At 44.8% G+C, this 25,137-nt stretch overlaps 1 pseudogene; it reads left to right on the forward strand.

The window, feature by feature from the left end:
* The first annotated feature begins 1,740 nt into the window (after positions 1 to 1,740).
* On the forward strand, positions 1,741 to 12,879 carry LOC111968085 (mitoferrin-2-like; annotated as a pseudogene).
* The last annotated feature ends 12,258 nt before the right edge of the window (positions 12,880 to 25,137 follow it).

The following is a 25,137-nucleotide window of genomic DNA, read 5'->3' on the forward strand; positions in this document are numbered from 1 at the left end:
TCTCAGCCAGCTTCACCTAGAATGCTTTTCCAACAGTCTTGAAGAAGTTCCCACATATGCTGAGCCCTTGTCAGCTGCTTTCCCTTCTCTCTGCAGTCCAACTCATCCCAAACCATCTCAATCGGGTTGAGGTTGGGTGATTGTGGAGGCCATGTCATCTAATGCAGCACTCCATCACTCTCCTTCTTGGTCAAATAGCCCTTACACAGCCTCACGGTGTGTTGGGTCATTGTCCTGTTGAAAAACAAATGATAGTCCCACTAAGCCCAAACCAGATGGAATGGCGTATTGCTGCAGAATGCTGTGGTACTGTAGCCATGGTGGTTAAGTGTGCCTTGAAGTAAATCACAGACAGTGTGACCAGCAAAGCACCATCACACCACCTCCTCCATTCTTCACGGTGGGAACCACACATGCAGAGATCATCCGTTCACTTACTCTGTGTGTCACAAAAGACCGATTTCCACCGGTCTAATATCCATTGCTCATGTTTCTTGGTCCAAGCAAGTCTCTTCTTATTATTGGTGCCCTTTAGTAGTTGTTTCTTTGCAGCAATTATTGTGCAAATGCAATATCCATTACAACTGACAGAGAAGGTTGTATAGCCTTCAATAAATATTTTGGGGAATGTTCGTTCAAATCGGCAGTTTCTTTTTTTCAACTGTTCAGAAATATGAGGTAGAGATACTTCATCATGGTTCAGAGAGGCTGGTGAGTAAAGAGAGAAACACAAGAGGGGGAGTGTGAGCAGCAGCTATGCAGTGTGCATAAAATAACACGAGCGCCGAACGTGATCCGGATCCTTAGCTTTGAGAAAGCAGTTTCCGGAGGTGCTTGAGAGGGCGACCGCCAGGCAAGAGCAAAACATTTGTATTTGCAGCCACATTCTAGACGAAAATAGGGTCAAATCATTCCAAACAATATCAAAATTACTTTGTAGTGTTATCTACTCACTAAATAAACCCTACATATAATATAGACAATACTTATTTTTATTTATTGTAATTTTACCCCCTTTTTGCAATATTACAATCTTGTCTCATCGCTGCAACTCCCCAATGGGCTCGGGAGAGGCAAAGGTCGAGTCATGCGTCCTCTGAAACATGACTCGCCAAACTGAGCTTCTTAACACCTGTTCACTGAACCCAGAAGCCAGCCGCACCAATGTGTAGGAGGAAACACTGTTTAACTGATGACTGGGGTCAGCCTGCAGTCGCCTGGCACACCACAAGGAGTCGCTAGAGCGCAATGAGCCAAGTAAAGCCTCCCCTAACGTGGAAAACACTCGGCCAATTGTGCACCGCCCTTTGGGATCAAACCCCAGGCTACAGTGACGCCGCAACACTGCAATGCAGTGACTTAGACCACTGTGCCACTCGGGAGGCCATAGAAAAGACTTCTGATCATAAAGTACTCTTAAGCCCTTCATGGAGGTCATATTGAGGTCCTTTTGACTATAGCCCAGCAGCTACGTGAATTTGTTTAAACTGTGATAGTCCACCAAATTTGACACAGCTAGGGCATGTCTAAAGAAGTCCTTTTTGAAAAAAAGTTATAGAAATGTGACAGAAACCCAATGTGACAAGGACAGGGTAGGTTAAAATCTCATAGGAATGCATTATGTCCAGCATAGAGAGACAGGTCACCAATCAATTTGAACTAAACACTTTTATGATGAGACCTTTCAGCCTTTACACAAAGTAAGTAAGAGCCTAAATAAAGATGTCTAGCAATAGCTCCATTGCAGAATTAACATATTATACTCTAAAGGGACAGTTTTCAAAATGACCACCAACCAGCTCCATAGGGCTATATTGGACAGGATCCACATGGCCATATTGGATAGGATTCACATGGCCATATCTCCATAAATAATTGGTACATACACCCCAAAGATGTCTTAAAATGTTTGAGGGGGTCTGGAAAACACAACAAAATGGCCCAATTATGCCATATGTATGTATCCTTTAAAGATTTTGTAGAAAAGTGGCGAAAAAGTGCACAACTATATACCCAAATTACTGATTCTTTAACATCTAACCTGCATTTACATTTTAGTCATTTAGCAGACACTCTTATCCAGAGCGACTTACAGTTGGTGCATTCATCTTAAGATAGCTATACCAGACAACCAACCACATTATGTTAACGTCCAAGAGCGGCCGTCGCGTCACAGGCTCTCTTCCCACTTCCCCTGAAAACCGGAACATCCGGTTGTTGGGGTTTCGACAGAGGCTAGCCTTTCCCAAACACTGCGTGGACCTGTCCGCTCTGGGGACTGAGGGAGGCGGGGCGTGGAAACGGTGTACGACCGGTAAACATCTGGGACGGGAATGTAAAAAACTACCAACGGTACGCGAACACGGAACCGCCTTAGACGGAGTGCCATCGGGGCATAAAGTAAAGACTGTCCATCGAGATTCCAATGGAAGCGGATGGTTTCCCGAGAAGGCATCGGATGACAGCGGAGACAGCAGGCGGGAACGCCGGGGTTGCTGGAGCCTCAGCCGGCGCAGAGGTCCGATGGTTCAGTGGAAGGATCTGGGGAGTGTCGGAGAGCCTCGTTGGGAATTTGTCTCCCCGGATCGGAGGCGAGACAGAGATTCAGAATGTTCAGTTTAGCGACGGCCCTCCTGAAATAGCAGAGGCTTCGGAACCGGAGTATGAGGGTTTGCCGCAAGGCGCTTCCACCAGCACCCACATGTTTGCAGGAGCAGTGGCTGGGATCATGGAGCATTGCCTGATGTTCCCCATCGACTGTGTCAAGGTAACGTGGTAGGCTATATTGGGCTAGCGTTAGCCGCTAACTAGTTAACGTTAGATAGTTAACCGACTGGTCTTGTAGCTTGGGCACATTACATTGGAGGGTTGGAAATTACTTTCCTCGTCGTGATGTGGCTTCAGCAATCATGCGAATCCGATTGGTGGCCACCTTGTCAATAAGTTTGTCAGTCACAGCACATATGAGGCAAGGTCGAAACCAGACAGGCTAACATTTCAGCTAGGACGCTAATTTAGCATGCTAACGAGCTAACATCCATCCACTACGAATTTCAGTGGCTCGAGCCTACTCTACTTGCTAGATTAGGTAACGTTACCTAGCTAGTTAGTTACTGCACAAGTTAGATTTGTCACATAATTAGTCGCCATATTCATTAACCTAACTTTGGCATACAGAATTTCAATAAAATTGAAAGGTAAACTTTTAGGAAGTGTATATTGCCGTTGTTGTCATCTTATTAGCTAGCTATCTAACGTTAGCCATGTTAGCTAACCAAAACAGCAAGGTCGGCCTCTGGCTGTGCATCGGCTCGAGGCTGGGGGTGAATGATGATTAGCTAGTACTGTAGCCAGCTATTTAGTTGGCGCCTGATATAATGGGTCTAGGCTTAACATTTTCCTAATGCAATTTACTATATTCCCTATTGCCATTAGTGTGCACCCCCCAGGTAGTTTTTCATACTAATAACACGCAAAGTTATTCGCTTTGAGAAAGGAGACAGTTAGGTAGAATGAAGCAGCACATGTGCCCCATTTCCTGTACATGTATACACATCACATGAACCGCTCACTGTTGCCCACCACCGTCACCCACTAGCTAGCTAGGTGACTAGTAACCGTAGGAGAGTGTGATCGATTAGTAGCAAACGTTACATTTGAAAACGGTCCAAACTGCTTTTAGCATGCATATGGCTTCTAGGTGTAACTCCCTGTATTTCAAAACTGTCCATGTATTCAAGAAGAGAACCCATAGGTTAGTACAGGCACCCTGGATTCTGTCAAATAGTCTGATATTGTCAATGGGCGAGTTCGTTTTGCTTGGCCCGGTTCCCCGGTTGGAAAGAGATTAATAGAAACCAATGGTGTACAATGTGGAATCTCCGCACACCCGGGGCATCGGGCCATGCAAAACAAACTCTTGCAATGCTAATTGCTACCTGGCAGCATTTAGATGGAGTTGAGCTGTTGTTTACAGAAAATACAGGCCTGGATGTTCTGGGATTAAGAGCACAATGCTTCTATGTTGTTGTGCTCATTATGCAGAATTAGGCTGACAGGTTGGCTCTACCACGGCACACTCTTAGAACCATAGTTCTGTTTATTGTTATAAGACTTTAAATTTGTGTTGGATGAAGTGCTTAGCCTGGATGACTTGGGTGTTATGTAAACAAGATGTGTTAAGTTACATTGGCCTATGCTGTTTTGACAGGCCCACTCACTGATTTAGGTCTGCTCTGCAAAGAGCTGTAGCACATGAGAGCCAAGCGTTTTTGTCTGGTATATTATGTGGTCACTGATGGAAATGATTGGTGGTGTTCGAGCATCAAAATCGTGATGTATCATGGGTAAATTGTGACTGAATGATCTACAAATAATATTGAGTAGTTGTTTATGATTCAGGGAGATTATTAGACCGCTGCAAAGTCGACCGCGATCATTGTGTACAACAATGCAGTTAGCAGAGACAGAGCAACCGAGTCAGAGCGGTCAGGTAGGGAGACGAGTCAGCTGTTAGTGTCAGGTGGGAGAGCAGGGCTCTCTCAGAACAAAGCGGAGATTCATCTGTCTTTCCCAGCTGTATTTCCTACCTCTGATCCAGGTGCTGCTCACACAGCTTGGGCTTCGTCTCAGTAGTCTAAAATGGCTTCCTCTCCCCGTCTCCTCTCTTTTCACCGACATGAAAGAACAGGACAGTCGAAACAAAGCATGTTCCCAGTTGGCATCCAGCCACCGTGTTGTTTTCACATATACTGAGTTTTCAAATGCGCGCAGATGAAGTAAAGGGGACTAGGAAAGAATGTGTCTTTAGAGTATTGAGGTGCAGCTCAGACAGTGAAACAGTCTGCTTGCAGAAGAAGGGCAGCCTGAGACACAGACTCACTGATCTATATATCATGTCACCTGTCAAACAACATGGCATTGACCGTCTCTACTTATAAACACATTAGCAGATCTCTGCAGAGGGGACCTAGCTCAAGCTGACAGCTGAGCCCAGTGGACTAACACTGACACACACACACAGTTAATAATCCTTGGAAAATAGCTTGCAGTGGTTGTCACACAGATTGTAGAGTAGAGATAATGTCAACTCGTTGTTTACACTCATTCCAAAGGTTGAGGTTGGAAAGGCTCTTTCCAGACAAGCTAAGCTCTCTGCAATACACAACCAACACAACATATACCTCTGTGTCGTGGCTGAGACAACTGTTCTCATTTCCTTTAACATTGAGTCATACCGAAGTCTCATTGAAACATTGACATGAAATATCTTGCAAGGTGGCGATGTTCTAAAGGTTTCAACCCCATCCAGGTACTGCTACATTATGCATGGTTGGTTGACGTGTAGGAGTCTGCTCTCTCTTACAGGCCCGGCATTCCACAGTGCTTTACAGTTCCTGTAGCACACTGACAAACACAGTGCAGCAAGCAATCAGCATGTGTTGTCCATTCAGCTGTAGCCCAGGCCTCTCCTTTGGATGTTATTAGAAGACCCTCTATGCATTTCACAGCACTAGCTGGCCCCTACCCTCACAGAGAGAGGATGAACCCTGAACCTTGACACTGGTCCCTAGCCTCACAGTGAGAGGATGACCCCTTAACCTTGACACTGGCCCCTAGCCTCATAGTGAGAGGATGAACCCTTAACCTTGACACTGGCCCCAGCCTCACTAGTGAGAGATGAACCCTTAACCTTGACACTGGCCCTAGCCTCACAGGTGAAGAGGATGAACCCTTAACCTTGACACTGGCCCCTAGCCTCACAGTGAGAGGATGAACCCTTAACCTTGACACTGGCCCCTAGCCTCACAGTGAGAAGATGAACCCTGAACCTTGACACTGGCCCCTGGCCTCACAGAGAGAGGATGAACATTGACACTAGCCACTTGTGTTGCAAAAGGGTCAGACATTTTCCATGGGAAATTAAGCCTGGGAATTTGGGGAATTTTGCTTAAATTCATCAAAAAGTTAGCTTAACAGTGAACCATTTTTTTGTGGGATACACAAGGCAATTCTAGGTCTTGTGTCATATTTTGGTTAAACTATCCCCAATTCAATGGAATTGCAACCCTCTGCATACACAGTGCACTCTTACATCACATGTACAGCTGATTCTTAAGATCTTGCACACTAATGAGATGCTATTGAGCCCACATTACTACACTGTCTGAGCCAAGGACTACATGCTTTCTGGTAAGTTTTGATTACAATACTGGGTGGGGTGAATATATTTTATATAACACACATTATTTTTTGTTAACTAGCAAATAGTAGCCTACAGCAAAGTGTGTTTAAATCATTTATAACTTGTTAACAATTTCTGCTAATTAGTTTTTGCTACCATGTGGGTTTTAGCTTGCTTGAGCCTGCTAACTGAGGAGTGTTAATTCACCTGTTTCCATACATGTTTCATTTTAAAACATTTATCTTACATAGGAGGAGTTTAATCTAACTGCTTAACTATTTATCTGTACATGGCATTGTATTTTTATTTTAATTACTCGTTTTTTCCCTAATCTTTACAGGAAAATACCATGGTCATTATCTGATGTGTGGAGACATTTCACTGCAGCTAATGTAGAAGGAAAAGCTGTGTACATTTGCAAATACTGTGCCAAATCATATGTGAAGAATGCATCAAAGATGCAGAATCATCTGGCCACGTGCATAAAGTTCCCTCAGCGCTCAGCGCTCACAACAAGCAACCTCTGACATAAGTCCCTCTACTTCTATTCGAGGTGAAAATGATGACTCAGACACCTTATCGATAGTAACAGCTCATGGTCCTCCTGGAATCACTTGTTTTTTTGACTCAATGGAACGTAGTCAGAGATATGGTGATGAATGTCTTGCTCGAGCTGTGTATGCAACTGGTTCACCTCTGATGCTCACAGGCAATGTGTATTGGAAGAGATTTCTGAATGTTCTACACCCAGCATACACCCCTCCAACCAGACATGCTTTATCTACTCATTTGCTGGATTCAGAGTTCAAGTGAAGGTCAAGCAAATCATAGAGAAGCAGACTGTATTGCAATCATCTCTGATGGGTGGTCGAATGTTCGTGGGCAAGGAATAATTAACTACATCTCCACCCCTCAACCAGTATTCTACAAGAGCACAGACACAAGGGACAACAGACACACCAGTCTCTACAATGCAGATGAGCTGAAGGCAGTCATCAATGACCTTGGACCAAAAAAGGTGTTTGCACTGGTGACAGACAATGCTGCGAACATGAAGGCTGCTTGGTCTAAAGTGGAGAAGTCCTACCCTCACATCACACCCATTGGCTGTGCTGCTCATGCATTGAATCTGCTCCTCAAGAACATCATGGCACTGAAAACAATGGATACACTCTACAAGAGAGCCAAGGAAATGGTTAGGTATGTGAAGGGTCACCAAGTTATAGCAGCAATCTACCTCACCAAGCAAAGTGAGAAGAATAAGAGCACCACATTGAAGCTGCCCAGCAACAACCCTTGGGGTGGTTTTGTCATCATCTTTGACAGTCTCCTGGAGGGGAAGGCGTCTCTCCAAGAAATGGCCATATCACAGTCTGCCGATATGGACAGCCCCATCAAGAGGATCCTCCTGGATTATGCATTTTCGGAGAGAGTGGTAAGCAGCCTGAAACTCCTGAAATCTATAGCAGGAGCCATTGCACGGATTGAGGGAGACAATGCCATCCTGTCTGATGTTCAGACTGCTTGCAGATGTAAGAGAAGAAATCCGTACTTCCCTGCCCACTTCACTGTTGCTCCAAGCAGAGGAAACTGCAGTTCTGAAATGCATCAAAAAGCGTGAAGACTTCTGCCTGAAGCCCATACACGCCGCAGCGTACATGTTGGACCCCAAGTATGCTGGCAAGAGCATCCTGTCTGGTGCAGAGATCAACAAGGCCTATGGTGTCATCACTACTGTGTCTCGCCACCTTGGCCTGGATGAGGGCAAGGTTTTTGGCAGTCTGGCGAAGTACACTTCCAAGCAAGTGCTTTGGGATGGAGATGCAATATGGCAGTCGTGCCAACATTTCTCATCAGCCACCTGGTGGAAGGGACTTTGTGGATCTGAGGCTCTTTCCCCTGTTGCCTCCATCATCCTCCAAATCCCACCAACATCAGCCACCTCAGAGCGCAACTGGTCCTTGTTTGGGAACACACACCAAAGCACGCAACAGACTGACCAATACAAGGGTTGAATAATTGGTGGCCATCCAGGCAAATTTGAGGCTTTTTGAGGCTGACAATGAGCCATCCTCAACAGGGTTGGAAAGTGACACTGAAGATGAGGCTTAAGTCTGATGTTCAGGAGGTGGACATTGAGGAGGTCCAGGGAGGAGACATGGAAGCCTGAGAGGAAGACAACCAAAGCTTTAGTTTCTAGACTGTCATTTTACAGATGTATGTTGAAAACATTTTTGGGAGATGTGATGGATCATTCAATATTCCCTTTTGTTTTTCAGTGAAATCATCCCATGTGAAGAGTCAACTAATTTAATTAAAGTTCAATTTGTAACTAAATTGTTTTTTTTATTTCTATTGGAAGGATTTAATCATTTGCATTTATGTCTACTTAGAAAAATAAACCTTTTACCTTATCATGTCTCCATATGATATGGTAAATATATCCAATGCAAAAAATTCCACAGTTTAAATGGTATTAATTTTCATATATTTCTGTTAATTCCCATATATTCCCACAGAAATATATGGGAACAGAAATAAATTCCCACACTTCCTTCTGTTTAACACTAGGGATGGGTACGACTACTCAAAATGTTCAAGCATGCAACTATTTAGCAAGTGGAAGCACTGCCAATATTATGACTTGGCTTTTTTAATATATTACAACTACTGCATTCATCCCACCTCTGCTAAGATTTTATTCTAACATGGACGTTTCTCAAATGTAATTTAAACATTCTGGTTGGATTAAGGTATGGCGAGAAATGTGTGGTTAGGTTATGACTTGGGTAACCAGTAGGTCTGTGACCTCTAACCTCTCCCCTGTGTAGACGCGAATGCAGAGCCTACAGCCTGAGCCTGCCGCTCGCTACCGGAATGTGATGGACGCGCTTCGGCGAATCATAACCACAGAGGGTGTCTGGCGACCAATGAGAGGGCTGAATGCCACGGCCGTGGGGGCTGGACCGGCACATGCTCTCTACTTCGCCTGCTACGAGAAACTGAAGAAGAGTCTGGGTGACATCATCCATCCCGGGGCTAACAGCCATCTGGCCAACGGTATACCGGGAAAACACAGCACACACAAGGCATATACATGCAAAGCACACGCACAAAATGCACATGTGTGCGTACCAAGCCTGTACTTCTCCTATGAAACCTACAGGAAATGACCTTGTTTTTTCTTGTAAATTTTTCTTGTAAATTTGTTAATTTGGTGTTTCCAATATTATTTTTAGCAACTCAAGCAAGTAGTGAATTATTTTGTTCTGTAGTCCTGTAGAGTTAATATTGGTTCACACTGCAGAGAGGGAGAGGCCCTATTCTCCCCTGGGCACTAAGCAGATGCTGCTTGGACTAACCTAGATGAACCTTGCTCTCAGACGCTGAGTTGTGTGGGTGGGTAAGTGAGTCAGCCTGCCACCCGGAGCAGAGTGGCCGAGGAGTGGTGCTACATTCTGTGGACAGTAGACAGGACTACTGCTTGAGCTGTACTCCAGGCTCTCATACACAGACCGTACGCAGGCGCTGGTTTCTCTCTTGGTTTCGTCCTAGGTTCCGGTGTTTCTAGGGAGTTTTTCCCTAGCTACTGTGCTTCTGCATTGCTTGCTCTTTGGGGTTTTAGGCCGGGTATCTGTAGAACTGCTGATGTAAAAAGAGCTTAATAAAATACATTTTAATTGATTGATTGGCCTGAAACTAACTTGTTGGTCCACCCGCCAGTGTGATGATAAAACATCACCAGCCACTCTGGCGGTTGATCAGCTGGTGGTGGGTGCTAATTCTGGCCCAACAGGCTAGTAGGAGTGGTATCTATCTGGCCATGGGGCTGATATGACCCTGTATGAATGGTCAGCATTCTGCCGAGTCAGCCAGATTCACAGACTGACTGCATCAGAGACCTTCAGAGGGTAAAGAAAGACACTATTATTACTGCAGGAATTCTTTCTGTCACCCATAGAGCCATAACTATGTTTATTAGAGAGCATGTCAAAGGAAAGCAGACTAGTTAGAACCAGACTAACAGTCCTCTGAGTTAACTAAGTAGCTACCATCAAGGTCTGTCCACACACAGTTCTACTTTGCAGGACAAGAAACTTGAAACACAGTTTGCTCAGACAAAGCAAGTACGAGAGAATCTTGCTCTATTTATCCCTGTTTCTGTTCTCTGCCTTTTCTTTCTCTTCTTCCCAGGTCAGCTGTCTCTCTCTTCTTCCCCCCTCCCTTGTTTCCAGGTCAGGGGAGGGTAAGAGATTACAGACGTGCCCAGTAGAGGAAGAGAAGTTTTGACTCTGGTCCATCAGCAGTGATGATGTCCTGTTTTACCACTAGAGAGAACTAGAGGATTTCTCCTCTGCTCTTTCGTTCATTCTCTGCAATCTTTCTCTCTCTCTCGTTGTTGTTCACCGTTGAGGTGTGTGTGTGTTACAGGTACGGCAGGGTGTGTAGCCACATTGCTTCATGACGCAGCCATGAACCCATCTGAAGGTACATTTCTCTGTCTATAAATAATCTATCTCTTTCCCTGGGTGAAGGCCAGGAACACAGGTGCTAGTCTCACGTCTCCTGATGCATGGGGTGTATTAAGGAGACTGAGATGTTTGCTGCAGATAAACCACTGTGTCAGAGGTCCCTCTGCAGGTGTAGCGCCTTGTACCTCTAGGGCCTAGCCTGTTTACTCTACCCTGCTAGCTAGGGGGAGGGGGAGACTGGGGGGCGGGTTGAGGGGGAGGGAGGGAGGGAGCAGGTTTTAACTTCAACAGCCTAAATAAATCTGTTAAATCCTTCGAGAAAGTTATGGCTGTGCAGATTTTTTATTTGGTCAATCATTTTGGTATTTCTTTTTCATTCTCTGGACTATGTTCCTGGTCCCTGATGATGGAAACACACCTGGCAATCCTTCTGTCTTTCTAATGCTCCCTCTACTCACCTGTCCCTCTCTCCCTCCCCTCTACTCACCTGTCCCTCTCTCCCTCCCCTCTAACTCACCTGTTCCCTCCCTCCCTCCCCTCTACCCACCTGTCCTCCCTCCCTCCCCTCTACCCACCTGTCCCTCCCTTTCCTCCCTCTACTCCACCTGTTCCCTCCCTCCCTCCCCTCTACTCACCTGTCCTTCCCTCCCTCCCCTCTACTCAACCTGTCCCTCCCTCCCTCCCCTCTACCCAACCCTGTCCCTTCCCTCCCTCCCCTTACCCACCTGTCCCTCTCCCTCCTCCCCTCTACCCACCTGTCCCTTTCCCTCCCTCCCCTCTACCCTCCTGTCCCTTCCCTCCCTCCCCTCTACTCAACCTGTCCCTTCCTTCCCTCCCCTCTTTACTCACCTGTCCCTTCCCTCCTCCCCTCTTTTTCTCCCTGTCATGTGGTGAAGCAGCGTTTGCAGATGCTATAACTCTCGTACCGCGGCGTGATGGACTGTGTTGCGTGCCGTTGTGCAGAGCGAGGGACCTGGGGCCTTTTTACCGACTCCTACCACCACCCAAGCTCCACCATTGAACATCCCCTTCCAGGCTCTCCACTTTCATGGACCTACGAATAACCTCCAGAGCTGCTCAACCCCCACAGAACAGTAACATACCCCTCCTCACACATGGGTGTCCTGGAGCCCTGGCCGGGCCATCGCTGCTGCAGCCACCACACCTCTGGAGTGTCTGGCAAGACCCTGCTCAACACCCAGGAGTCCCTGCGGGGTGTCCCCGCTGCAGGCCAGGGTGGAGGTTCAGGCGCAGGGGACACACAGACACATTCACCGGCCTGGCCCATGCCTTCCGGACAGTGTACAGGCTGGGCGGCCTGCCTGGGTTCTTTAAAGGAGTCCAGGCCAGGGTGATCTATCAGATGCCCTCCACAGCCATCAGCTGGTCCGTCTATGAGTTCTTCAAGTACGGAATCACCAAACACCAGCACGAGAAGAGGGTCGCGCAGCAGCGGGAGGAAAAATAAATCATGTCCTATTTTCTTTCAGCCATCTCTCTTCACCATCTCTTCCTTTTTTTAATCTATCAACCTCCTTCCTTTTCCTTTGGAGCATGCAGGTGTTCAGAGCGAGGGAGAAATTAGGAAGAATCGATACGCACATAAACCAACCAATACCCACCTCTTATTTACCCCCGTTCAGACTGCCAATAAGACACTTCCATCTGTGGCTCAACCATCAACATCCCTGCTAAACTGTTTGAAAGTCAGAATTTACAATACACTATGAATATGTGATGTATTGACAGTACGTGTTCAATGTATACCCACATAACGCACATAAACGTCAACCTGAAAAAGATGCTTCTGTTTTACTAATCTCCAGCCGATTTTGTTGTGAAATGTGTGAAGTGTCCAGCACCTTTCATAGAGTATCGTTGGGATGAATTTGACGACAGCTGTTCTGTCAGTGTTCTTAAAGGCAGGCTATGACCTCATCATACACAGACAGTTGGCCACTTCCTGCTTTCGGAAATGAACAACAAGATCGCCTAATTGAGGCACAGATTGGAAATAGCCAGTAGTGGCGGTCATCTTGGCAGATTTAGATTCTGTTATTGTTATGTGTTAGCGGGAAGTCGCCCAGCTTTGTATGATGATCTATTACGGAGTCTACCTGTAGTGTTAATTCTTGAGTTTTAATGTATCTGGATGAGAATGTTGTTCACTGTAAGCCCCACCTGGGGGCACTGTGACCATCCCAATAAAGCTCTTGAGTAATATCATTTGGCCAGGTGTGAGTGACAGTGGGCCTTTAGGGGGCATTTGTGTGAACCCAGACAATTGTTTATAGGCTTCAGATACAAGATCGCCTTGACCCCAGACCTAGTATCAGTTTGTCATTTCATGAACTGGTAGAGACGCACTGGGAGTCCTCTTCTTGAGATTTGAAATCAGGAATTTCTCTCAAAATAGAGACTTAAATATATATGTGTAACTTAAATATATTGCTGCCAGTAAGTTGTAAAGTACAGTAAATATATTCTGATAGGAACTATTGAGTTAAAAAGTGATTCCTGATTCCTAAAAAAGTGATTCCTGAACCCCTACAATACTAACCTTGGTTGGCTTTCACTGCTTTAGAGCCAAAGCGATACGATTGGTGTATAGAAAGAATCACCATGGTTCATTGGAAGATAAATTCCATCTTGCCTTGTTATTTGCACTGATGTAAGGAGAGTGGGGGGGGGGGGGTGTTGTTTGCCCAGATCTCACTTTGTACTTTTGCTTTGAGTAGATCAAATTGTTGGATGGGTTAGCCCACACAGGTGGCAGGTAGCCTAGCGCTTAAGAGCATTTGGCCAGTAACCGAAAGGTTGCTGATTCAAATGCACGAGCCGACCAGGTTTAACATATACTGATGAGCCGACCAGGTTTAACATATACTGTTGAGCCGACCAGGTTTAACATATACTGATGAGCCGACCAGGTTTAACATATACTGATGAGCCGACCAGGTTTAACATATACTGATGAGCCCGACCAGGTTAACATATAACTGATGAGCGACCAGTAGTTACATATATGATGAGGCCGACCAGGTTTAACATATACTGATGAGCCCGACCAGGTTAACATATACTGAGCCGACCAGGTTTAACAATACTACCGACAGTTTATAACTGATGAGCCGACCAGGTTTAACATATAACTGATGACCGACAGTTTAACAAGTAGAACGTTAACATTAGAGAGCGATCTCGTAACATAGAGCCGACCAGGTTTAACAATACTGATTGAGCCGACAGGTTTAACAATTACTGATAGACCGACCAGATTAACCATATATGATGAGCGACCAGGTTTAACATTAACTGATGAGCCGACCAGGTTTAACATTACTGATGAGCCAACCAGGTTTAACATATTACTGATGATTCCGCAGCCAGACAGGTTTAACATATACTGATGGAGCCGACCAGGTTAAACCTATACTGATGAGCGAACACGGTTAAACATATACTGATGGAGCCCTTGAGGCGACGCACTTAATCCTGATTGCTCCTGTATGTCGCTCTGCATTTGACTAAAATAACTCAAATGTAAACACACTTCAGTTTACAGTCACACCCTTGTTTTACCTAGACTGACTGGCTGTTCCTGTATTAAAATGAACACATGAAGGTTTAGACAGGACAGGTTGGCTACAACAGAGGCTGACTGGCACACACACAGAATATGGATTCCCATGCATTAAGCCAAATCCACACTACAGAAACATGTTTACACCATGTGAATGTTCCGGTCTGGCACTGACTCGAAAGGGTCAAGAATGAAAGAGCTCATGTTTCAGGGGAACTTCCATTGAAAGGTTTCTGCACAAGTCCTCTGTTTAATAAGCTGTTCTAAAGACTTCAGGTAGAAGTAACCCTTAGACACAGATCTAGGATCAGCTTCCTCTCCCGAAATACTAACTTAACTATTAGAGAGAATGCTAAACTGGCCTTAGATCAGTGGCTAGGGGTGTAACATCATTATACTGTTGTGTATTAACTATCACATTAATTGATTGATTAAGGGACTTATCCATGACACTCGGTGTGTATGGCTGTGTTTATACAGGCAGCCCAATTCTGATCTCTTAACAATAATTGGTATTTTTACCAATCGGATCAGATCTTTTGCCGATAATTGGACACAAGGTCAGAATTGAGCTGCCTGTGTAAACGTAGCCTATGTGGCCTCAGCTGTGTGTGTGTGGATGATGAATGCAGCTGATCAGTATTCATGACCTCTGTCTGACCCCTGTAATCCTGTCTGATCAATAAACAGAGCAGTAGACTCCCTCAGGTTGCCCACAGGTGCTGTTACACCTGTTTGCGTTGTTTGTTTTCATACACACAGACACATATACCTTTCGTCTCTAAGCAACAACAAAACAATGCAGTAGAATCTCACATACTGCGATCAAAAGCTTAAAGGCCGTTTTTATATCGATATCAATTCATTTCTGAGTAACAATTAAGTACCTAACTGTAATAGTTTTACATCAAAATGGTTCAAAAGAAGAAAATATATATATTTTTAGCAACAAAGAAATGTACTTTTCCTCGAGCAAGAATTATGCTGGGAGTGGTCTGATTAGGGAGGGGAAAACTAGCTGTTATTGGCAGAGAGGTTTGGAACTCTCTTTGTTATTGGACTATTTACTAATGTACTGCTTGGTGATGTCACAGGCAAGCTGAAACTCCACCCTTGCAAAGCCCGCCGATTAGAAGATCCATTGCAGATTCTAGTTTCAACCAGAAATGAACAGGAAATAACACTGATTAAATGTTTTCACACTTTTACAGTGTTATATTCATCAGCTTTACAATATGACATTAAACACGGGATTAACAGAATTTTTGACTGCAATGGGCCTTTAAACAGCAGTTTGTGTCACCTATATATCCCTATTGTCATAGTAACACATATGGCAGGGGAATGCAGAAAGTTTTTAGTACTTCCTGGATAGCCTGCTGATAAGAAAATAAAGTCATTAGCAGTTAGATGATGTTAGAGAGGGATCATTGTTTTCCATTGTAAGGTTATTTGATGTGTGTGTAGGGTTTATTTGTCCGTGTCAAGAGGATGAAGGGTCTGATGCATGCCACCCATGAGATGTGTCTGTCTGGCTGTCTAGCAACCAGGCTTGTGTCTCTGATATTTATCTTTTTTATAATTCAGGTCAGTTGCGATTATATTTTTAAAATAATAATAATTTGTGTGTGGACTTGCACGTGGCTCAGGTATTTGCTCCCCTGTCTCACACACACACACACACACACACACACATCAGCTCTAAAGGCTGTCTGTTGGTGACAGGTATTGTGTTTAGGCTGAGGCACAGGTGCAGATCTGAACTTTAACCCTGCGACCCGAAACATAACCGCCTCGCTCACACACCCACACACAGCTGGGTCTCCTTTACCTGTGAGTGTATCACAGGAGGTTGGTGGCACCTTAATTAGGGAGGACGGGCTCGTGGTAATGGCTGGAGCAGAATAGGTGGAATGGTATCAAATACATTAAATGCATTGTTTCCATGTGTTTGATGCCATTCCATCTCTTCCGTTCATGCAGTGGTTGAAAAAGTACCCAATTGTCATACTTGAGTAAAAGTAAAGATACCTAAATAGAAAATGACTCAAGTAAAAGTGAAAGTCACCAAGTAAAATACTACTTGAGTAAAAGTCTAAAAGTATTTGGTTTTAAATATACGTAACTATCAAAAGCACATGTATTGACTAAAATATACCATATGTAAAAGTGTCAAAAGTAAAAGTATAAATAATTTCAAATGCCTTATATTAAGCAAACCAGTGTGTGTGGATGATGAATGCAGCTGATCAGTCTTCATGACCTCTGTCTGACCCCTGTAATCCTGTCTGATCAATTTTTTATTTACAGATAGCCAGGGGCACACTCCAACACTAAGACATAATTTACAAATGAAATGTCTGTTTAGTGAGTCCGCCAGATCAGAGGCAGTAGAGATGACCAGGGATGTTCTCTTGATAAGTGTGTGAATTTGACCATTTTCCTGTCCTGCTAAGCATTCAAAATGTAATGAGTACTTTTGGGTGTCAGGGAAAATGTATGGAGTAAAAAGTACATTATTTTCTTTAGGAATGAAGTGAAGTAAAAGTAAAAAATGTCTAAATTATAAATAGTAAAGTACAGATACCCCCCAAAAAGACTTACGTAGTACTATAAAGTATTTTTACTTAAGTACTTTACACCACTGCGTTCCAGCCATTATTCACCATTCTCCCCTCAGCAGCCTCTACTGGAGTGTGTGACTGGTTACAGACCACATTCAGAACAATAGAATGTTACCAATGTAGAGAAGCAGGATGAATGAATGAATTTCTCAACCTGGACAATAACATTATTGATGAAATGATTGAGGAACGTTGCATTAAAGTTGAGCCACTATACTTGTGATGATCATGGTTTTCCCCTTTCCTGATGAATGAACTTATTGTACAGTGAATCACTGTAGTATCTGCTTACTAATTTGTTAACGTTGAACAGAGAGGGGTATATAGAAGTAGCTTAAAGCAAGGGGTCCTCTCTGGTTAGCTACAGTAAGGCTAACAGTGATGTTTAAGACAAGCAGCTTTAAGAAGAATCAGTTCCTTTTCACACAGCTTCAAGTGTAGAGTGATGTCTCACTGGCTCATCTCACACACACACACACACACACACACACACACACACACACACATGCTCACACACGGTCTCTTGTCACCCAGACACCTATTCAAACAGCGAGTGTTAATGTGCCATCTGTGTGTCTGTCTGTCTGTGTGTGTTTGGCCCGTCCCCTCTCTTCCTGTCTGTGGTGTAGCTAGCTGAAGCTTGCCCCACCAGGCCGCTGGTGATACTCCTCATGAGAGCCTGACTGCGTGTGTGTGTGTTGTGGGGGAGGGGGGATTTGTGTGTGTGCCGTCTCTTGCCTACCAATCTCCCAGCCTAATGTAAACTATTTAGTCTGAAGCTAAGCCCTGTTGATGTGTGTGCGTACATGCGTTTGTTACTGATTTGAAAAGGATGAAGAGGAAGACCACGGGACAGCAGTAGTAATGGTAGCTGACAGTGTGCCTGCTGAGTCAACAGAAGCTGTGGCTGGAGGTTCCTCCAGCAGGTCTGTCACTGTGACTTTAATCACGATATAGCACAGCCTCGTGTGTTACTGCTTAAAGACGTGCTCCGGAACTTTGGCGACTAAGTGTTTTGAAACTTCCCGTTTTAGTGGGACTGTCAATTGTTTTTCAATAGGACAATGACCCAACACACCTCCAGGCTGTGTAAGGGCTATTTGACCAAGAAGGAAAGTGCTGCATCAGATGACCTGGCCTCCACAATCACCCGACATCAACCCAATTGAGATGGTTTCGGATGAGTTGGACCGCTGAGTGAAGGAAAAGCAGTCAACAAGTGCTCAGCATATGTGGGAACTCCTTCAAGACTGTTGGAAAAGCATTCCAGGTGACTACCTCATAAAGCTGGATGAGAGAATGCCAAAAGTGTGCAAAGCTGTCATCAAAGCAAAGGGTGGCTACTTTGAAGAATCTCAAATCTCAAATTTATTTTGATTTGTTTATCACTTTTTTTGGTTACTACATGATTCCATATGTGTTATTTCACAGTTTTGATGTCTTCACTATTATTCTACAATGTAGGAAATAGTAAAAATAAAGAAAAAGCCTTGAATGAGTAGGTGTATCCAAATTTTTTACTGGTAATGTCTATAAAACTATATTCGCCTTCATGGATTATTCTAGTCTACGACTACCCGATGGCTTTCATGAAAGTTTTCGATTGCGTTTTCGTAAATGAAAACGTTCATAAAAGGCATCGGGTAGATGTAAATTAACCCACAAATACTGTACAAATATAATTTGATGTATAGCTTAAACAACCACATTTTCATGCATTTGACGAGACAGACCTCTACAGTATCTATAACGATTCTCTTTCTCTCTATAAATAAACTACATGACCAAAAGTATGTGGACACGTGCTCGTCCAACATCTCATTCCAAAATCATGGGTGTTCATGTGGGGTTGGTTCCTCCTTTGCTGCTATAACAGCCTCCATTTCTGGGAAGGCTTTCCACTAGATGCTGGAACATTGCTGTGAGGATTTTCTTCCATTCAGCCACAAGAGCATTAGTGAGGTTGGGCACTGTTGTTGGGGATTAGGCCTGGCTCGCAGTCGGAGTCCCAATTCATCCCAAAGGTATTCAGTGGGGTTGAGGTCAGGTCTCTGTGCAGGCCAGTCAAGTTCTTCCACACCGATCTTGACAAACCATTTCTGTATGGACCTTGCTTTGTGCACAGGCACATTATCATGCAGAAACAGGAAAGGGCCTTCTCCAAACTCTAGCTACAAAGTTGGAAGCACGGAATTGTCTAGAATGTCATTGTATGCTGTAGCGTAAAGATTTCCCTTTACTGGAACTAAGGGGCCTAGCCCGAACCATGAAAAACAGCACCAGACTATTATTCATCCTCCTCCAAACTTTACAGTTAGCACTATGCATTCAGGCAGGTAGCATTCTCCTGGCCTCCGCCAAATCCAGAAGGTGAAGTGTGATTCATCACTCCAGAGAAGGTGTTTCCACTACTCCAGAGTCCAACGGCGGTTAGCTTTACACCACTCCAGCAGACGGTTGACATTGCGTATGGTGATGTTAGGCTTGTGTGCGGCTGCTCGGCCATGGAATCCCATTTCATGAGGCTCCCGACGAACAGTTCTTGTGCTGACGTTGCTTCCAGAGGCAGTTTGGAACTCGGTAGTGAGTGTTGCAACCGAGGACAGACTAATTGTACGTGCTACACGCTTCAGCACTCGGCAGTCCCTTTCTGTGACTTTGTGTGGCCTACCACTTCACGGCTGAGCCGTTGTTGCTCCTAGACGTTTCCACTTCACAATAACAGCACTAACAGTTGACTAGGCAGCTCTAGCAGGGCAGAAATTTGACAAACAGACTTGTTGGAAAGGTGGCATCCTATGACGGTGCCACGTTGAAAGTTACTGAGCTCTTCATTATGGGCCATTCTTCTTCCAATGTTTGTCTATGGAGATTACATGGCTGTGTGCTTGATTTTATACACCTGTCAGCAACAGGTGTGGCTGAAATAGCAAAATCCACTCATTTGAAGGGTTGTCCACATACTTTGGTGTATCAGCTTGAAGCCCAAAGGCGGTCACTTTCCCACCGTATTGTACCACAGCGTTGTTGAATAATAATTTCTGATTGGCTGAATGGTGTACTTGCGCTGTGCATTCATGTCAGATTGTAAAAGTTATTGTATACCTCTGAAGTAGATCCAACAGAAGACCTCATCACTCTAAATCACTGCACCAACGTGACGAAGAGTTACAGAAAACCACAGCAACAACCACACAAACCCAAATTGAATCCGTCGTAAACACAGGTCCAACAAGGACAAAATTTGCTAGCATGCATTTGTTTCGCAGAGAGCCACTGCCGTCGGCTTTACGTAGCAACCAATGGCTTTACGTAGCAACCAATTGTGGCGGCTGCATTTTCTTTTATGCTTCTGATTGACCAGCTGCTGACCTATAGGCAGTGGACCATAAAATGTGGATGGGGTGTAAGTCCTGCCCTTACGGAAAAACAACATGAATTTCACGGGATCACATGTGAAGTGTTCCAAAAACACGTTTTCATGTGATCACATGATCTTATGTGAAGGTAATGTATTATTGTGACAACATGTAATGGAACATGTGCTGACATAAAACTACACATGTGATGACGTGATCATAAAAACACAATTTTTCACACGATTTAAAATGTGACATTTCTTGTGAGATGTTCAACGTGAAATCATGTGGTTTTTCTGTAAGGGTATAAAGTCTACAGTGCCGATCTTCCCAAGAGAATTAAAACAGGGGAAAGTGTTATCAAGGCCTCAACACACCCACACACCTCCCCCGTGTAACAAACCTACACATGTGAAAGAAGGCCACACACACACACCACACACACACACACACACACACACACACACAACACACACACACACACACACACCACACACACACACACACACACACACACACACACACACACACACACACACACACACACCACACCACACACAACACCACACACACACACACACACACACATCACACACACACACACACACACACACACACACACATCACACACACATCACACTCCCAGGAGTCATGGTGTAAGCCCCTGTTTTGGAAACCAAGCCTCGGGTCAGTGACATTCACAGCCCACACCTGTGGAGGGGGCTGGTGCACACACACACACACACACCACAACACACCACCACACACACACACACACACACACACACACACACAACACACAACACACACACACACACACAACACACACACACACACACACACACACACACACCACACCACCCCCAGGCACCCAATCAAATGTTATTGGTCACGTACACATGGTTAGCAGATGTTAATGCGAGGTAGCCGAAAGGCTTGTGCTTCTAGTTCCGACCGTGCGGTAATATCTAACAAGTAATCTAACAATTTCACAACAACTACCTTATACACACAAGTGTAAAGGAATTAATAAGAATATGTACATAAAAATATATGGATGAGTGATGGCCGAACGGCATAGGCAAGATGCAGTAGATGGTATAGAGTACAGTATATACATATGAGATGAGTAATGTAGGGTATGTAAACATTATATAAAGTGGCATTGTTTAAAGTGACTAGTGATATATTTATTACATCCAATTTTTAATTAGTAAGTGGCTGGAGATTTGAGTCAGTATGTTGGCTGAAGCCACTCAATGTTAGTGATTGCTGTTTAACAGTCTGATGGCCTTGAGATAGAAGCTGTTTTTCAGTCTCTCGGTCCCAGCTTTGATGCACCTGTACTGACCTCACCTTCTGGATGTTGGCGGTGTGAACAGGCAGTGGCTCGGGTGGTTGATGTCCTTGATGATCTTTTTGACCTTCCTGTGACATCGGGTGCTGTAGGTGTCCTGGAGGGCAGGTAGTTTGCACCCAGTGATGCGTTGTACAGACCTCACTACCCTCTGGAGAGCCTTCCGGTTGAGGGCGGAGAAGTTGCCGTACCAGGCTGTGATACAGCCCGACAGGATGCTCTCGATTGTGCATCTGTAAAAGTTTGTCAGGGTTTTAGGTGACAAGCCAAATTTCTTCAGCATCCTGAGGTTGAAGAGGCGCTGTTCCACCTTCTTCACCACGCTGTCTGTGTGGGTGGACCATTTCAGTTTGTCCGTGATGTGTACGCCGAGGAACTTTCAACCTTCTCCACTGCTGTCCCGTCGATGTGGATAGGGGGGTGCTCCCTCTGCTATTTCCTGAAGTCCACGATTATCTCCTTTGTTTTGTTGACGTTGAGTGTGAGGTTATTTTCCTGACACCACACTCTGAGGGCCCTCACCTCCTCCCTGTAGGCTGTCTCGTCGTTGTTGGTAATCAAGCCTACCACTGTAGTGTCGTCTGCAAACTTGATGATTGAATTGGAGGCGTTCATGACCAAGCAGTCATGGGTGATAAGGGAGTACAGGAGAGGGCTGAGAATGCACCCTTGTGGGGCCCCAGTGTTGAGGATCAGCGGGGTGGAAATTTTGTTTCCTACCCTCACCACCTGGGGGCGGCCCGTCAGAAAGTCCAGGACCCAGACCCAGGGTCTCGAGCTTAATGACGAGTTTGAAGGGTACAATGGTGTTAAATGCTGAGCTGTAGTCGACGATAAGCATTCTTACATACAGTTGAAGTCGGAAGTTTACATACACTGAGGTCGGAGTCATTAGAACTCATTTTTCAACCACTCCACAAATTTCTTGTTAACAAACTATGGTTTTGGCAAGTCGGAAAGTACATCTACTTTGTGCATGACACAAGTACTTTTTCCAACAATTGTTTACAGACAGATTATTTCACTTATAATTCACAGTATCACAATTCCAGTAGGTCAGAAATGTACATACACTAAGTTGACTGTGCCTTTAAACGGCTTGGAAAATTCCAGAAAATGATGTCATGGCTTTAGAAGCTTCTGATAGGCGAATTGACATCATTTGAGTCAATTGGAGGTGTACATGTTGATGTATTTCAAGGCCTACCTTCAAACTCAGTGCCACTTTGCTTGACATCATGGGAAAATCAAAAGAAATCAGCCAAGACCACAGAGAAAAAATTGTAGACCTCCACAAGTCTGGTTCATCCTTGGGAGCAATTTCCAAACACCTGAAGGTACCACGTTCATCTGTACAAACAATAGTACGCAATTATAAACACCATGGGACCACGCAGCCGTCATAACGCTCAGGAAGAAGACACGTTCTGTCTCCTAGAGATGAACCTACTTTGGTGCAAAAAGTGCAAATCAATCCCAGAACAACAGCAAAGGACCTTGTGAAGATGCTGGAGGAAACAGGTACAAAAGTATTTATATCCACAGTAAAATGAGTCCTATATGGACAAAACCTGAAAGGCCGCTCAGCAAGGAAGAAGCCACTGCTCCAAAGCCGCCATAAAAACTCCAGACTACGGTTTGCAACTGCACATGGGGACAAAGATCATACTTTTTGGAGAAATGTTCTCTGGTCTGATGAAACAAAAATAGAACTGTTTGGCCATAATGACCATTGTTATGTTTGGAAGAAAAAGGGGGAGGCTTGCAAGCCGAAGAACACCATCCCAACCGTGATGCACTGGGGTGGCAGCATCATGTTGTGGGGGTGCTTTGCTGCAGGAGGGACTGGTGCACTTCACAAAATAGATGGCGGGAAGAAAGAAGAGGTAGAAGTAGAAGTGAGAAAGTGGAGAGTAGAGGTAGTGAGGGAAGAGAAGGAGAGGTATAGGAAAAGGTTAAATAGAGATTCAGGATGATGAGTATCTTTTCGGGGAGCAGAGTATGTTGACTAGGTCACATTCTGTACAGCTTTCCGGTGAGTGTGGTGCCTGGGGGTGGTGTGTGTGTGTGTGTGTGTGTAGTGTGTGTTGTGTGTGTGTGGTGTGGTGTGTGTGTGTGTGTGTGTGTGTGTGTGTTGTGTGTGTGGTGGTGTGTGTGTGTGTATGTGTGTTGTGTGTGTGGTGTGTGGTGTGTGTGTGTGTGTGTGTGTGTATGTGTGTGTGTGTGGTGGTGTGTGTGTGTGTGTGTGTGTGTGTGTGTGTGTGTGTGTGTGTGTGTGTGTGTGTGGTGTGGTGTGTGTGTGTGTGTGTGTTGTGTGTGTGTGTGGTGTGTGTGTGTGTGTGTGTGTGTGTGTGTGTGTGTGTTGTGTGTGTGTGCCTGGGGGTGGTGTGTGTGTTGTGTGTGTGTGTGTGTGTGTGTGCCTCGGGGGTGATGAATTCGTTCATGTGTGCCCTCGGGTGGTGCTTAGTTTTGTGTGTGACCTCCCTTCACGCAGCCAACGTGCAATAAAAATTTAAACGGCTGCTTAACCCTCGCCAAGCGTGCCCGGCCCAAGACGCGGAATCCCTAGCCCGCGTCTCAGAGCCTATGCCGCGCAGCCACTGCAGGCTGGTGTGTTTACGGACATATTCAATCAATCCGTTATCCCACAGTCTGCTGCTTCCCACATGCTTCCAAGAGCGGCCCACACACACTTGTTCCCTGTCCCAAGCATAGTAAGTTAACTGAGCGCTAAACGACTATCAACCCCGTAGCCACTCACTTCCGTCTCATGACGTGCTTTGAGAGGCTCAGTCCAAGCGATCCATATCACCACCACCTTACCTGCTCACCCTAGACCCCACTTCCCAATTTGCTCACTACCGCCCAGAATAGGTGTCCACAGCACTAGACGCAATTGCAAATCACACTGCCTACCTCATCTGGAACAAGAGGAAATACCTACAGTTGAAGTCGGCAAGCTTTAACATACACCTTAGCCAAATACAATTTAAACTCAGTTTTTCAACAATTCCCTGACATTCAAATTCTAGTAAAACCCTTCTCTATTCAGGCTAGTTTGGATCACCACTTTATTTTAAGAATGTGAAATGTCATAATAATAGTAGAGAGAATGATTTATTTCAGCTTTTATTTCTTTCATCACATTCCCAGTGGGTCAGAAGTTTACATACACTCAATTAGTATTTGTAGCATTGCCTTTAAATAGTTTAACGCTTCGGGTAGCCTTCCACAAGCTTCCCACAATAAGTTGGGTGAATTTTGTCCCATTCCTCCTGACAGAGCTGTGTAACCGAGTCAGGTTTGTAAGGCCTCCTTGCACGCACACGCTTTTTCAGTTCTGCACACACATTTTCTATGGGATTGAGGTCAGAGCTTTGTGATGGCCATCCAATACCTTGACTTTGTTGTCCTTAATTAGCCATTTTGCCACAACTTTGGAAGTATGCTTGGAGTCATTGTCCATTTGGAAGACCCATTTGCGACCAAGCTTTAACTTCCTGACTGATGTCTTGAGATGTTGCTTCAATATATACACATAATTTTCCTACCTCATGC

Source organism: Salvelinus sp. IW2-2015, linkage group LG8 (assembly GCF_002910315.2).
Source record: "Salvelinus sp. IW2-2015 linkage group LG8, ASM291031v2, whole genome shotgun sequence".
NCBI classification, from domain to species: domain Eukaryota; kingdom Metazoa; phylum Chordata; class Actinopteri; order Salmoniformes; family Salmonidae; genus Salvelinus; species Salvelinus sp. IW2-2015.